General features: G+C 39.0%; 1 long non-coding RNA gene and 1 pseudogene across 2 annotated transcripts; both read right to left on the bottom strand.

The window, feature by feature from the left end:
- Positions 1 to 1,283: 1,283 nt before the first annotated feature.
- Positions 1,284 to 5,728, bottom strand: LOC107281198 (uncharacterized). 2 transcript variants are annotated; one of them, XR_001546547.3, is made up of 4 exons: positions 5,560 to 5,728; positions 5,434 to 5,481; positions 5,118 to 5,288; positions 1,284 to 1,609 (listed from the first exon to the last, which is right to left on the bottom strand). It is a non-coding gene; the product is annotated as an uncharacterized lncRNA (long non-coding RNA). The 2 variants fall into 2 exon arrangements; XR_010741879.1 differs by lacking the exon at positions 1,284 to 1,609 and having other exon boundaries at positions 4,833 to 5,288.
- Positions 5,729 to 9,660: 3,932 nt separating this feature from the next.
- On the bottom strand, positions 9,661 to 14,774 carry LOC107281296 (putative receptor protein kinase ZmPK1; annotated as a pseudogene).

The raw sequence follows: 14,774 nt of genomic DNA, 5'->3' as shown, positions 1-14,774 counted from the left end.
ATCTTAAACCTAATACTTAATTACACTAGGTAAAACGGGGTTAAGGGCATGTACAATAATGTCTAATAATAGGCTATCTTCGTTGTCATACAAGTAAATTTGATGACGTGGAAGAAAGAGATGGAAGAAATGAGAAACATCGTTGCTACGAATGACAACGGCTCAGAGTCGACTCTTTTTTTAGATAATTAGGTACCTTTTATAGGTATTGTAGATTTCAGGTGCCTGAAAATTTACAAATTTTCACTCACCTAAAATTGCACATTTATAAGTCTAAAATTGTACTAGCTAGTATGCAATGTGCAATTTTACTTCTGTTAAACCATAATTTTGTTATGTATAACAATACTTTATTTTTTTTATCTATGTTTGGATATTGTTTTCACGTAATTTTTTAAAATTTCATAAAACTACATATACTTTGCACAATCTATCATAAAACTACAGATTTTAGAACTAGTTTCACAAAACTACAGATTTAATGTCTTTGTTTATCACAAAACTACAGGTACTTTGAACAATATATCACAAAACTATATATTTAAGAACTTGTTTCACAAAACTACAGGTTTAATATCTTCATTTATCACAAAACTACAGATTTAGTATCTCCATTCTCTCAAAACTACACGTTTTAACAATGCTAAAACATGTAGTTTTGTGAGAATGGAGACACTAAATTTGTAGTTTTGTGATAAATGAAGACACTAAATGTGTAGCACTGTGATAAACGAATACACTAAATCTATATTTTTATGAAACAAGTTCTTAAATCTGTATTTTTGTGATAGATTGTACAAAGTACCTGTAATTTTGTGATAAACGAAGACACTAAATATGTAGTTTTATGAAACAAGCTCTTAAATCTGTAGTTTTGTGATAAATTATGCAAAATACCTGTAGTTTTGTGAAATTTACTCTTTATTTTATGTAGTTTTATATTTTTTATGTTTACTAGAGAAAATGCCTGTGCATTGCAATGGGTAAAGGCTATTTTAATATTATTATTGTTATGCGGTTTAGTTAAGGTAAAATTCACTGTGGGAATTCGCTTAGATATATACTTTTTTAGAAAATCATGAGTTGCAATTAGGAGTCTGATCGTGTCAAGTTAGCATGCGAGTTTTTTTAAAGAGATTTCTTATACAACTCTTTTGTGTTTCCAAAAACAAATAAACTTAAAAACCGACTCAAATACGGATCTATAATTTCAAAAGCGAATGAACTTAAAAATCGACTTATACATGGATGACGTACTAAAGTACCGACAAAAACATCTTCGATTTTTATAATAATAGAGATTAATTTTTTTAGATAATGGAATATAACATCCCAGACTTTGCTAAAAAAGAGCTACAGCCAATTATTACAAAGTAGCACTCCAGAAAAGAGTGTAGTTCAGATAAAAAGAACACACCAAACAAAAACAAAGGTAACCAAGCCAAAATAAGGAGAACACATTTATTGAAGTCTATTTATGAACCTCCACCCATAATTGGCAAATAGTTGCATAACCATCGACTCCAACCTGCGGCATGCAACCTTTAGGAATTCCCCATCATCCTCACACCTTTGTAGCTGTGCCCAAAACTGGAGCTAATGCGTTGCCCTGAAAATAATAGAGATTAAATATGTTGTTTGATCTTTTATATAAGAAAAATAAAAGGACAAGCAATGAAAATCATTGAATTGCCATAAAAAGGATGAGGAAAGTGCTTGAAATTTGTAACTCCCAAATTTTTATAAGCGGTCCGATAAAAGCCAATCTTTATAGGCGGTATTAGATTTACATGACCTCTCGTTATTAATGTAGACGAATTTATTATAGCCCGTAACTAAAAATGAAACCTTGATATTAGGAAAAATCGGTTCTTAAGCAGTAATTTCAAAAGATGTTAACGGATGGCATAGATCAAAGAAGAGATTTTACAAAGACAAATAATAAAACTAGCAACTGTACAGTGATACCTCTAACTTATTTTTTGTTTGTATAATTGGAACGTGTCCTTCTCAAGAGACATAACAAAATGAGTATCGCAAAGTGAGCATAGCTCAACTGGTTAGATTCTTTGTGGTGAAACCAGCCCACTCAAGTTCAAATTCTAGATTTGACACGGGTGATCGCATTTACGGCTAATTATTCTTTCAGTGGTAGGCGACGTACCCTTCGACAGCGAGGCGCCGCCCGTGGTGACTTTGTCAATCTCAAGTTATGCTGGAAGGGGTGAGAGTGCGCACGTTGTGAGCCTCTGTGTTTGTGTTTCTCAAAAAAAGAATGAGTATCGCGCACCGCCCCCACGATCCAAACAACACGGCAACCTTTTTAACTTCAAACGGAGAGATAGACGTAGCGAATTCCAACACACCAATGCAATATACTACAAACAGTCCAACACACCAATGTAATATACTACAAACAGTCGAAGGTCTACACGCGGGTGATCGCATTTACGGTTAATTATTCTTTCAGTGGTAGGCGACGTACCCCTCGACAGTGAGGCGCCGCCCGTGGTGACTTCATCAATCTCAAGATATGCCGGAAGGGGTGAGTGTGCGCACGTTGTGAGCCTCTGCGTTTGTACTGTGTTTGTGTTTCTAAAAAAAATGAGTATCTCGCACCGCCCCCACGATCCAAACAACATTGCAACCTTTTTAACATCAAATGGAGAGATAGACGTAGCGAATTCCAACACACCAATGCAATATACTAAAAAAGTCGAAGGTCTACACACGGAGAGAGAGTAGGGGCCAAAGCCGAGGAAGTTCTCGGAGCTCTGTTCGATACTCACAGTTGGGAACTGGTTCCCTCCAGCACGGAAAACGGAGCAGCGATTAGCGGATGATTAATTAAGTATTTGTTAATTTTTTTTTAAAAAAATGGATTTAATATGATTTTTAAACAACTCTCATATGGAATTTTTTTTATAAAAATACACCATTTAGTAGTTAAAAAAGCGTGCGCGTGAAAGCAGGAAGGGAATTTGGGAACAGTGGTAAAGAACGCAGCTTCGTAACGAAGGAGGGGTGGGCCATCCCTCCCTCCATGCCGACGCGCAACTGCGCAAGCAACGCGGTAACTGGAGCGCGTGAACGAACGACGCCGATCTTTACATGGCAGAGTTGAGCAGCGGATGTGCAGGAAGTCGTATATGTTGTTCTTTTAAATTCTACTAGAGGTATTTATCGCGAAATTGCTCTGAAAGATGGCATGTGTATTATACACTTTCACAACTTATAGTTTCTCCTTTTTCATTAAACAGTGTATTCTTTATCAAGTATTCTATAAGAAAGTTGGTTTAAAAGTTATATTATTCTATTTTTAAGTTTTTAAGCTAATACTTAATTAATTATTTGATAATCCGTTACTCAGTTTTGTGTCTCGTGAGGGAAGGGTTCGCAACGCTTCTAAAGGAAAACAACCTAAACTATCTCTCCGTGTTTTTCTGATGTTTGGTTATACTCTCTATATTCCAAAATATAATTACTTTTAGCTCTTAGAATTTATTCTAAAATAAAATAACTTATACACCAATATTCTTTTCCCAATCAATTACAACCCTCCACCATTTACTTTTCATACCTATCTCTACTACTCATCCAATCACAACCCTCCACCATTTACTTATACCTACTTACTTAATAACCATGTCCAACTCTAAAACTTCTTATATTCTTTGACAGAGGGAGTACTGTGAAATCAAAGAGCATATCTTATACAGATAATCTTTTCGTGCACACCAACTAGCAAATACCACGGAAAATTTTAGAAAAAAATGAACATAAACTTTCAATAGTATTATACTATATATGAAATCTCATGTTAAATTCGTTATATTTTAGCTGTAACAAAAAAGACAAAATTCTGACAGTTTTCTACTCTTAATACTGTCATATTTTTCATTTTTTGTTACGGATAAAATACAATGAATTTGAATATAAGACTTTGTAGATATGTGTAATACTATTAAGAGTATATGTCAGATGTTTTCTAGAATTTTTCGTGACATTTGCTACTTGGTGTGCACGGAGTGTGCACGGAAAACTGTGGATAGGATATGTTCCCATGGAACCAATGTCAGATAACAAATGGGGGATAGTACTAATAATATAGCACGGTTTAATTAAGGGTCTATTCACTTTGATGCCAAAAAAACCTTACCAAATTTTGGCAATTGCCAAAATTTTGGTAGGATTTCTTATATAGTCACCAAAATTTGGCAGCAAACTAAATGTAGCTACTTTTTTTGGCAACTTTATCAAAATTTAGTAAAGTTGAAAATGATATCAAAATGAACAGCCCTAAATTTCATGACACGGTTATACTACAAAACCCTGGTAGATATTGCTTAAGATACCTAAGTATTTCCTATACATCAACGGCAGTTTAATATCTTCGGCATGCCAATATTTTTCTTTGCAATTAATGGGATCTAAAAAAATTCTAATAAAAGTTGTATGGTTTCAGGTTTTTTTTAATCCTTTGTTCAAGTGAGTCGATTTTTTTTTTCGTTGGAGCTCTGAGTAACCACCATGAATTTTCTAGATATATTTTCTGTTTTTCTATTGAAGATCCTGAGCCAACATTGTCTCTTAGGGTGTGTTTGTTTGTGAATTTGGGGGTTATATTTTCAGCCGCACGTGATCAAACAAGCTCATTAGCTCATAAATAAATAATTAATTAAGTACTCTATTAACTATTGGTATAAACTTAAAATGGATTTATTTGATTTTTTTAGAAAACTTATGTATAGATTTTTTTTTCACAATACACATAGTTTAACCATTCGGGAAACATGCTAATGAAAAATGAATTCGGGAAACATGCTAATGAAAAATGAGGAACTTGCGGTTTGAAGTTTTCACTTAGAACTCAGCCTTATTGATAGAACGTACGAACGACATGATAATTTCGGAGCCCAACGTTCAGGCCTAGCATAAATATTTTATCCTATATTTTAAGCCATCATACTCATAATGTAATAGTAGTCTACAAACAATCAGAAAAAGAGCAGCTATGTTTGTTAAGAAAAGAAACCAAGTTTTCTGTAGAACATGCATGGCAAATGTCATCTTGGGAGACTTGTTCGAAAACATAGCCCAAAAAGACAATATGATACCGTGAGGTTATAGGACGGCCTTCAATCTTATTTAGATGTGTGTTAATTGGGGTATGTTTGTTGGTACAATTCCAGCTCCAGCTCCAGTTCTCTTGAAGCTGAAGCTTAGCCAAACAGTTTCAGTTCCACATCTCTTGAAGCTGAAGCTTAGTCAAACAGTTTCAGCTCCACCTAAAATAGGAGCAAAGTTAGATGGAACATTATCACAAAATAAACTAGAGATAGCTAGGCTGCTCCACACAACTTCACTTCATATCTAACTTCTTAAGCTAAATTTAAGAGTTGAAATTCTCCCCGATAGATTATTAGTACGTACCCATGTAAGTCTGTATATGATGAGCGTGCATGCAGGATGTGTGTGAGCCTGTGTACGTCCAAATTATACTTAAAAAAATAAAATAAAAAAGTTGAAAAAAAAAGGTGCTTGAAGCAATCCACCTACGTTCAGAGTCCACTAGGCATCCATCTCTCGCTCCACCACAGGAGAGAAAGGGACCGGGAGAGAGAGCTCTTCTTGCGGAGTTGCCCGGTAGCTATAGCAGCTAGCTGATCGATCCTTTCGTCACACCAACCGCGTACGCGCCTCAGCTCGCACGTACGCGGTAGCGCTCATTGAGGCCATTGCAGGGGGCTCTTATTTGAGGAGGTTCAGTTTGACCGAGACAAAAGCGTTAGGTAGCCAACCCAAACGCATTTGATTTGGATTAATTGTGAATGTGTGAATTCGCCCGCGGCGTACGCGTTTCCGAAAATAATTGTCGATCACTCGCCATTGTTTGAAGCTATAGCCATGGATGGTGAGATTCTGAATTGTTGCTCTTGTCAAGCCATGAATTTCTCTGTTACTTTCGGGAACGGAAGATGCTTCGCTAGGTGGTAACTAACCTGACACCGATCGATCTGATTACCCGGCACTTGTTTACGCGGTTTTCAGTACTGTGCGCGGGGAAAGATCAGAGTTCAGAGCAGAAAGAAATAAGAATTCACGAAGGGTTCCATTGATTTACACAGAAAATTTTGGTCGTGGTATGAGAGCATTGCTTGCTGTTGAGGCATCGCCACATGGACTGTCAACTTTTCAAAACGCGTTTACACAGCTACTTCCGCGAAGTAGTAAAGGGAGCAGAGACAGGCAGAATCCGAACATGTATATTTCATTACAACATCTTTACGTATAGTGCTTCTGTTTTATATTATAAGTCTTTTAGCCTTTTTTAATCACTTTCTTTTCAAATTTTACCAAGTTTATAAAAAAATAATACGAAGTAGTATTCTAACCCAAAACAAATATATAATTAAAATATCTTTAATATTAGATTTAATAAAACTAATTTGATATTTTGTATCTTGGTAACTTTCTATAAACTTAATTAAACATAACTAAGTTTGATTACGAAAAAGTCAAACAACTTATAATATAAAACGGAGGGAATAGCAAACAATTTTATTTAATGTGACTGTTATCCCGTAGGTAGTTTAGTTGTAGTGTCGGAAGGTTTAATTAACGGGTAATTAAGGCATAAGAGGTATTCATATCCTACCTTAATATAAAGCTGATATTCACTAACTCTTAAAGCTTAAAATGTAAGTGTGTCATATCGTTACCTACTATTAATTATACTCTTAAAGCTTAACATGCAACTGTGTCACATCATCACCTACTATTAATTATTATCCAGAGTATTTTAAATGACATGCAATTATGTCACATCATCATCTACTAGAAATTATTATATAGAATATTTTAAATATCATGCAAATATGACATATTATTTACAATTTTGTTCTATATTTAGAACTCAATATGTAAGCAATGTCAAATCATTATCTCTACATCATTTTCACATTATTTAAACATATACATCTACCATTTTCTATAATGCATAATCTGCATTCATCCACATATCTCGCAGCAAAGTGCGGGGTATCAATTAGTTAGTGTAAAAATTTGTTACATCAGGTTATTAGATATCTCCAGTATCTAGGTATAAACTTTTGATATTTGCAGATACTTTTTTAAGGAGCATATTTTTTTTTCTTAATTAACCGGGGATAGGATGATATCATGTTGGAAACTCCGCTAGAGAGTAGTGTGTTTTAGCTGCTATGTTCACGTTTCTAGTAATAGAAGGTGGTGTAGGATCGAAACACAAGAACTCAGCTAACAGAGGGGAGGTGAATGGTTGGTATACCCAAAACCAAAACTTTTAGCGGAAATAAAAGTTACCCTCAAATTCGACGGATCACGGTCTGACCGAAGATGTTACGCCGGTCTGACTGCCCAGATGCCTTTGGTCTGACCGAGGTAGAAACTTCGGTCGAACCGTCTAGATCAGCAGATGCCGCCTGTAGCCGCCGCCGGTCTAACCGTACGTATGCCGCCGGTAACTCGCCGGTTAGACCGCCGAATCCGAGCAAACACAAATCGAAGAACTCTCAAAGTAGATGACAAGTAGATGACAACTTTATTACTTCTCTGTGTGTTTACAAAGTGCAACAATAGCACTCCTCACGAAAATTTCGACTAAACTCGAAACCCTAACTAAACTGTCAACTCAATGCTCTCAAAAGCGATACCGGGAAGCCTCAAGCTCCCTCTCTATTTATACATGAGGTAGGCAGCCTATAGACACGAACCAAACTCATACTAGAAGTCCTAATCCATCTAAGAAACCTTCCCGTACAAGAAACAAATTTACAAACTCCAAACATACCAAATTTGGACTCCTTCCAAATTCGACTCCGCATCACATACGCACACAATATCTCCATCGTATGCCATATGGAATCTTCACCAACCACGTGCATTGAACTCTAGCCTAAGTATCCTGCAAGATATCTGACCATCACGGACGTCGCCTTATCCCCAAGTCAACTCGCGATCCATCACCAGCAATACTCTCCCGAGGCATCAAGTCACCTACACATGAATCAAACAAAGAAACCATATTCCGAGACCAAGCTATCTCCAACTTGACTCATTGTTAGCAAACAACAATATTACGTACGCATAGTATGCATCTAGAAGCCATAAACATGAAACAATCACGGATATCCAAACAAACAACCCGAAACCGAAACCGACACAGAGTCGGCCAGTCAGACCGTAGGCTGAGCCGGTCTGACCGCGCGATACACGCCGGTCTGACCGGCAACCACTACCCGGTCTGACCGGTCCTGACAAAAACAGTAACCCTGTTCATCACTTGAAAAATCAATCATCTCTAAAACCACTTCGTCAATAATCTCCAAATATCAAAACCAATAATCACAAATGCTAATTGTTCATCACAGAATAACAATTAAAAACACTTTGATTGTACAGGTGGGAGCTATTGCTTCTCTTTTTCTAAAAATACAATTTTTTCAATTCATGCAGATAAAAGAACTATTGTATTCAAAAGGTGCCATTTCTGTGCGTTCCCTTTTTTAATCTTGTCTAAAAATACTTTTTAGAGTTTGATTCTAATTGGCACCCAAATAGAAAACAACGAAGTCCAATTATTGAGGATCACGTTCAACTAGAAATAAGACAAGATGCATTTCGTTCAATTCTAGGGAACCTGCAGACGGCTTCTATCAGCTTACAAATTGTAGAAACTAATAGGAGTACAATTTATTATATCAATTAGTTCCCGATTGAAATAGCACTAGTATTTTTCTCTTTTCTTGGACATATGGACTCAGCAGCCACCCTCTGTTTGGAATCCTATGTAAGCCTCTCTTGGGCCTTAGTTGGGCCCACCGTTTCTTCCAACAGATGTTAGCCCAAGGCCCAACTACCCAAAGGCCATAGCCCACCAAGATGTTCTGCTTCCGCGCTACGGGGCTCCTCGCCCTCACGCCCCCCGCCACTGCCAGGCTGCCACCACGTCTCTCCCTGCGCCGCCTCGTGGCCTCGTCGCCGTCGGCACTCGGCCGTCGCCCTCCCGTACGAGGAATACCTTGCTCCCTCTCTCTCTCTGTCCCTGTGTCCTGCACGAGGTCATTTAGGTTTGTGGGGGTAGAAAGTGGATCGTCGAGATGGGGAGTGCGGGCATTCGTCCTGTTAAACTTCCAATCGAAAATTGACGCCAAAATCTGATGCCACGACTAATCCGATCCTGAATGAAGTTGAATCGCAGCAGCAACTGTGTTGGTGCTGTGAATCGCCCCCAACTGCATCTCAAATCTGCCACGGGAATGAGCAATGGAGGAGCACAGCAGGCTAGAAAATATTGGTATGATAAGATTGCATGCAAATATCAGCACAGTAGTTTAATTTCTCCCAATAGGATACAGGAGAGCAATGGAAACTTCCTGATCTGATGCTGGAGCACACTTATCCAGGCTTCAGTCGTAGTTGGCATTATTACAACAAAATAGCACTGTAATTGCAGTATATTATTTCTAAATCAACACATCCCGTAAAGTATATAGTACATAGTAATTAATAAAATGATACATTCACTGGCCTTAAGCAAATCCTCCTAATACGTGAGACCAAGAAAACATTTTTGACATATTTAGCAGTATATTTGTAGGTGATATCATGTTACAAAAATTAGAATGTAGTCAAATACAGTCTCTTTACCAGATAGAAGACTCCTAAATTGTTCAACCGGTTTTCATCAACTGAAACAAGCAACTCCACCACACTTTCCATGGTAGGTCTTTTCCCTCTGTCTTCCTCCAGACATGAAACAACAAGCTCCATCATCGCTCTTGCTTGCAAGTTGTTGATTGGCCATTTAATCTGAAGTCAATGAAGTCTGGAATCCATGATTGTTCATCCCCATCAGACTTCGAATTCTCCGCTAGCATCCTAATGATTCTTCCGAGAACCATTTCCACCTCCTCATCTTTGTTTGTTTCAAGGTCAGCAACACGAGCTCCTTTTAGTAGTTCTAGAAGCACCACTCCAAAGCTGTACACATCAACCTTTGCTGTTATCGGAAGACTAGAAACCCATTCAGACGCTAAATAGCCTCTAGTTCCTTGGATCCTCGACACATTTAAATTAGATCCACCTCTATTTAGCAGCTTTGCAAGGCCAAAGTCAGCAATCTTTGGCTCCAAATTCTCATCCAGCAGTATATTTTCTGGTTTTACATCACAATGGATGACCCACTCCAAGCACTCATGATGAAGATACGCCAACCCCTTAGCGACCTCTAGAGCAATGTTAAATCTTTGCTTCCATTCAAGTAATGCCTGTGATCCCTGACCACCAAACAATATTTTATCCAACGAGTCATTGTCCACGTATTCTGAAACCAGTATCCTGTGTGGATCATCAGAATAGAATCCCCAAACCCTCACTAGGTTCATGTGGTAGATTCTGCCAATCATACTCAGTTCATGCTTGATTCTTCTTCCCCTTGATGTATGTCTACCAGCATTTTCACAGCAACTTCTCTCCTGTCTGTCAAGATCCCCTTGTACACGATGCCTGATGCCCCCCTTCCAATTTCATCCTGAAACTTTCTAGAAGATGTCACTAGCTCTCTTAGGTATACCTCCGGAAATGGTTGGTTATCATTTCTTAGCCAGATTCAGCTGGCCATACTCCTCTTAATTGTCTGCCCTCCCTTAGCAAAATAAGCCACCCGAACAATATGAATGTTAGCTCTGCAAGAAATATTGCTGATAAGAAACCATAGAAGTACAAATACTTTGATTGACTCTGACTGCCCTTAAGCACATCCAAGAAATCTGCTATGAAATATTCGCTTGTTTTGCTACAGTCAGGAGTGTATTTAGGTCCATAAAATTGTGACTAGGGAATTGGCTCTGCCACTTCTAGGTCCTCAGGTAGCTTTAGATTGATACTACCAGTACCATGTGGTTGGCTTACACCACCAAGAAGAATAGCCTTAGGATAGCAATCCCCAATTCCTTGCCAGTATGCGAATCCATTACACTTGCAGTCACTCAAGCATATGTTCTTGCAGGTGTCAAGAGAAACAAAACGGTGAACACTTATATTGCAAGCCCTAAGAAATTAGTGTTCCGAAGGTGAACAAATTTTACTTTATGCCTATCACACGTTATATTTATCTTTGCAGTACATCCTTTGCTCCGGTCACTTGGGTCGAGAAAATCATATCCAGGGAGACACACACATGCAGGCCGGCTTAGGAGTATACACACATATTCCATTCCTGCCACACAAACTATGCACATTGCAGAGCTGAGGAAATGCTATCCATGTCACTGACCATGTTCCATCATTCATTAGACTATACAGCCTGAGGTTACCATCAAAATCAAGTGTTAGTCTTCTCTTAATCCCAGACCCTAAGTCAAATGACATGATAGTTGAATTATCACTTCCACGGAAGAACCCCATGCTATCAAGAACACCACTTGTGGGGATAGTAAATGGTATCCTTAATTAGCTTTTGCCAAATAGTCATTGTTGGATCAGGCCAATAAATAAAAGAGAGGTCCTTTTGATGATCAATCAGTGAAAGCAGGTATTGATCATCAAATTCGAAGCTGTAGTGGCTAGGAACATGCAATCTATTTGTAGACATGAGCTTCACAGCAGCAGTAATACTTTGATTAAGTAGCAAGGTATCAATAGGGAAATCAAAGCTTTGCCATTGAATTGTACCTCCTTTGCCCTTCACGATGAGGTTCCCGGTGTCCAATACCTGAGCTTGTCCGGCGTCGGAGGAGCTCACATTATTGGCCCACACGATCTGTCCATTAATCATGTGAGATCATGTTCCCATCCATATTCAATTTTGACTCTAGATCCCCATGTGTACAGAGGGTGCAAATTATTTGCACTCCAGACGACGGTTCTATCGGATGACTTAGAGAACCAGATGGAGAAGGTGGAGGCATTGGGGGAGATGTTGTAGAAGCCACAAGTGAAAGTACGATCTGGTGAGTAGAGCACATCCACGCTGTGCTCGATGCAACCTTCCTAACTAGGAAATACAGGGTGCCTTGATGACTGTATTATCGGCTGATGCAGAGGACCAACTTGTACCTTTAGCTTTTGGTGGAGAAAGAGAATTCACGAGACTGGTGCTGGTTTATCGATCTTGTCCGACGGGGTTGTGGTTGGGCTACACAGGGAAGTTTGTATTATCTCAGATCGACATGCTGGTATAATGAATGCCATAAGGACTGCTGTTCCAGGATTGCCACCGGTTCACCACCGATGGTGCATGAGGCACTTCAGTGCTAATTTCCACAAGGTCGGTGTGGACAAGCATCAGACATAAGAGCTACTAAGGATATGTCAGATTAACGAGAAGTGGATATTTGAGAGGGATGTGGAGGCACTAAGACAGTTGGTAACCGAAGGTCCTCGTAAATGGCTTGAAGATGAGTTGTTGGACAAAGATAAGTGGTCTCGTGCATACGATAGAAATGGCCGCCGGTGTGGATACATGACAACCAACATGGCTGAACAGTTCAACAGTGTGCTAGTAGGTGTTCGCAAGCTACCAGTGACGGCCATAGTATCGCTTACCTTCATGAAGTGCAATGAGTTCTTCGTGATCAGACATGATGAAGCAGTGAAACGTGTCCAGTCAGGGGAACATTGGTCTGCGAAGGCCGCTAGTAAGATGAAGAAGCAAAAAACCAAGGCGAGCAAACACACTTCAAGTGTTTCGATAAGCAGAGTAATACATATGAGGTCACAGAGAGGGTGGTATAACGCGTGGTGGTGTTTGATTCGGCGCAAGATCGTTCAAAGTTTAAGGTGAGAGGTACTCATGCTCTTGCCAACGACGCTTTACCATATGCCTTGCTCACATCTCATCAATATTTATCTGATTCATGCAATTGACGAGGAATCTACCAACCGCATGCCGTATGAGTTCTCCTCAAAAGCCGTTATGAACACATGGGCAAGTCGCTTTGAGCCATACCTCGAACCCACATAGTGGCCACCGTACGATGGTGAAGAATTTGTTGCTGACTCGGATTTGAAGATTAAAACAAGGGGAAGAGGATATCGAAGCGCTTCAAGAATGAAATGGACTCTGGCCTTGGTGGTTCTAGAAGGAAACCACCTTCAGGTGTTCAACTTGATGCCACACCGATGCAAAATAGGTGTTCATTAGGTCAACAGGAACATGAGGATTACAATAAACCTAAGTGCCCTAACCATCCTAAAAAGAAGAAGTCTGTTGGTATTTCTTAACATCACAGATAGAATCTGCAAGCGCACGGAAGATATCGATGTAGCAGGAAGTATTCCAAGGTATCGATTTCCACAGGGAACTTGTGTGTCAAACTCTTTTCCACGTTCATCCATGGACACGAAGCTAAGATAGGCTAAGGGTAGAGAAGATTTACTAGTGAGAGACAGTGTCTACATAAAGCTCTATTTAATCATAATGCGGTACTTCGGGCAATGGCCAATCCGCTGCTCCCAGATATAGCTCTACAACGTACCTGGACATAGAGGACTTTAGGGTATTTTGAGGGCTGTCACCACCTTTACACCCACCTCAAACCTAGTATGGATATGAAGCAAACACCAGAAATTAACTACCCAGACACCATGTCTACGCAGTTAATAACTATTTTAGTGTTTATAACTCACTAAAACAATCACTATATTTTAATGGACTATAGTGAACAATGATCCCGTACGTTGATTAGGAACTAACTAAGAGGTAACTCTTACAGAATAAATCTTAATTACTCAGAATGATATTCGATTAAAACAAAGTAATTAATAGAGTAAAAGAAATAAGAAGAGAATTGTCGACAACTCCGGAATTCCTCTGACTTCCTCAACTCTACTCTTTCCCTAATATAGTATACAATAAAGTACAATAAAGTCTCTTGTAATCCAGCTCATGCTTTGGTGTGTGTGTGTGAATGATGGAGGAGAGGGGTATTTATAGTGTGAAGGTGACTTAAGAGAGTGGAGATGTTAAGGAATATTCTTCATATAATCCAAAGAGCATCTTCATCCTTCTCTTGCCAAGTGTCCTCTCTATGAGGGTTTCTACCGGTAGAAACACTCATAATATAGGATTAGGATTACAAATGTCATGCCGAAGTTGGGCTGGATTGGGCTAGCTGGGGGTTCGGCCGAACCGTGAGTGGCTCTCCTGGCCCACATCCTTCTTCAAGATGCTGACATGTGGGCCCTACTTTATGGTACACTATGTTTTGGCTCAAAATGATTGCACATTTTATATGTTGAAGCTCAAAACCATGTGGGTCCATTAGTACAAAATATATTTGCATTCTTCATGCTCATTCTCTCCCAACTTTGGTGGTTGATTACCTGCATACGAATATACACCAACACTTGTGGAAATGGTTAGAAATAAATCCTACCACTATGTTGGATGTTTTACTTTTATAGTTTTATGCTGGTATTGACGGCGAGAATTTTGTACTTAACAGCCATCAACAAAGTCAGAAAAAGTAGAAGTGTTAGGAAGGTAACTTTTTTATTGTCTATTTAAGTCAAAGAGTGTTTTGTTAATGTATATTTAACGTCTTTTTTTCTTCCCGCATTAATTTTTTTCTCGTATGTCATGCAATTATTGGTAACTAACAGCACATTTATTCTTTCTTGATGCAAGATGGACGGGGGAGGGGGGGCAAGAGACGCCGACTTACCCAGCCTTTGAGGAGTACTATGAGGCCCGGCATCACGGGGCTGCGATTGAGCGGGGGAAGGTACAT

This window comes from Oryza sativa, chromosome 6, assembly GCF_034140825.1.
Source record: "Oryza sativa Japonica Group chromosome 6, ASM3414082v1".
Classification (NCBI taxonomy): domain Eukaryota; kingdom Viridiplantae; phylum Streptophyta; class Magnoliopsida; order Poales; family Poaceae; genus Oryza; species Oryza sativa.
The sequence above is the reverse complement of the archived record's forward strand: the minus strand, read 5'-3'. Positions and strand labels throughout refer to the sequence as shown.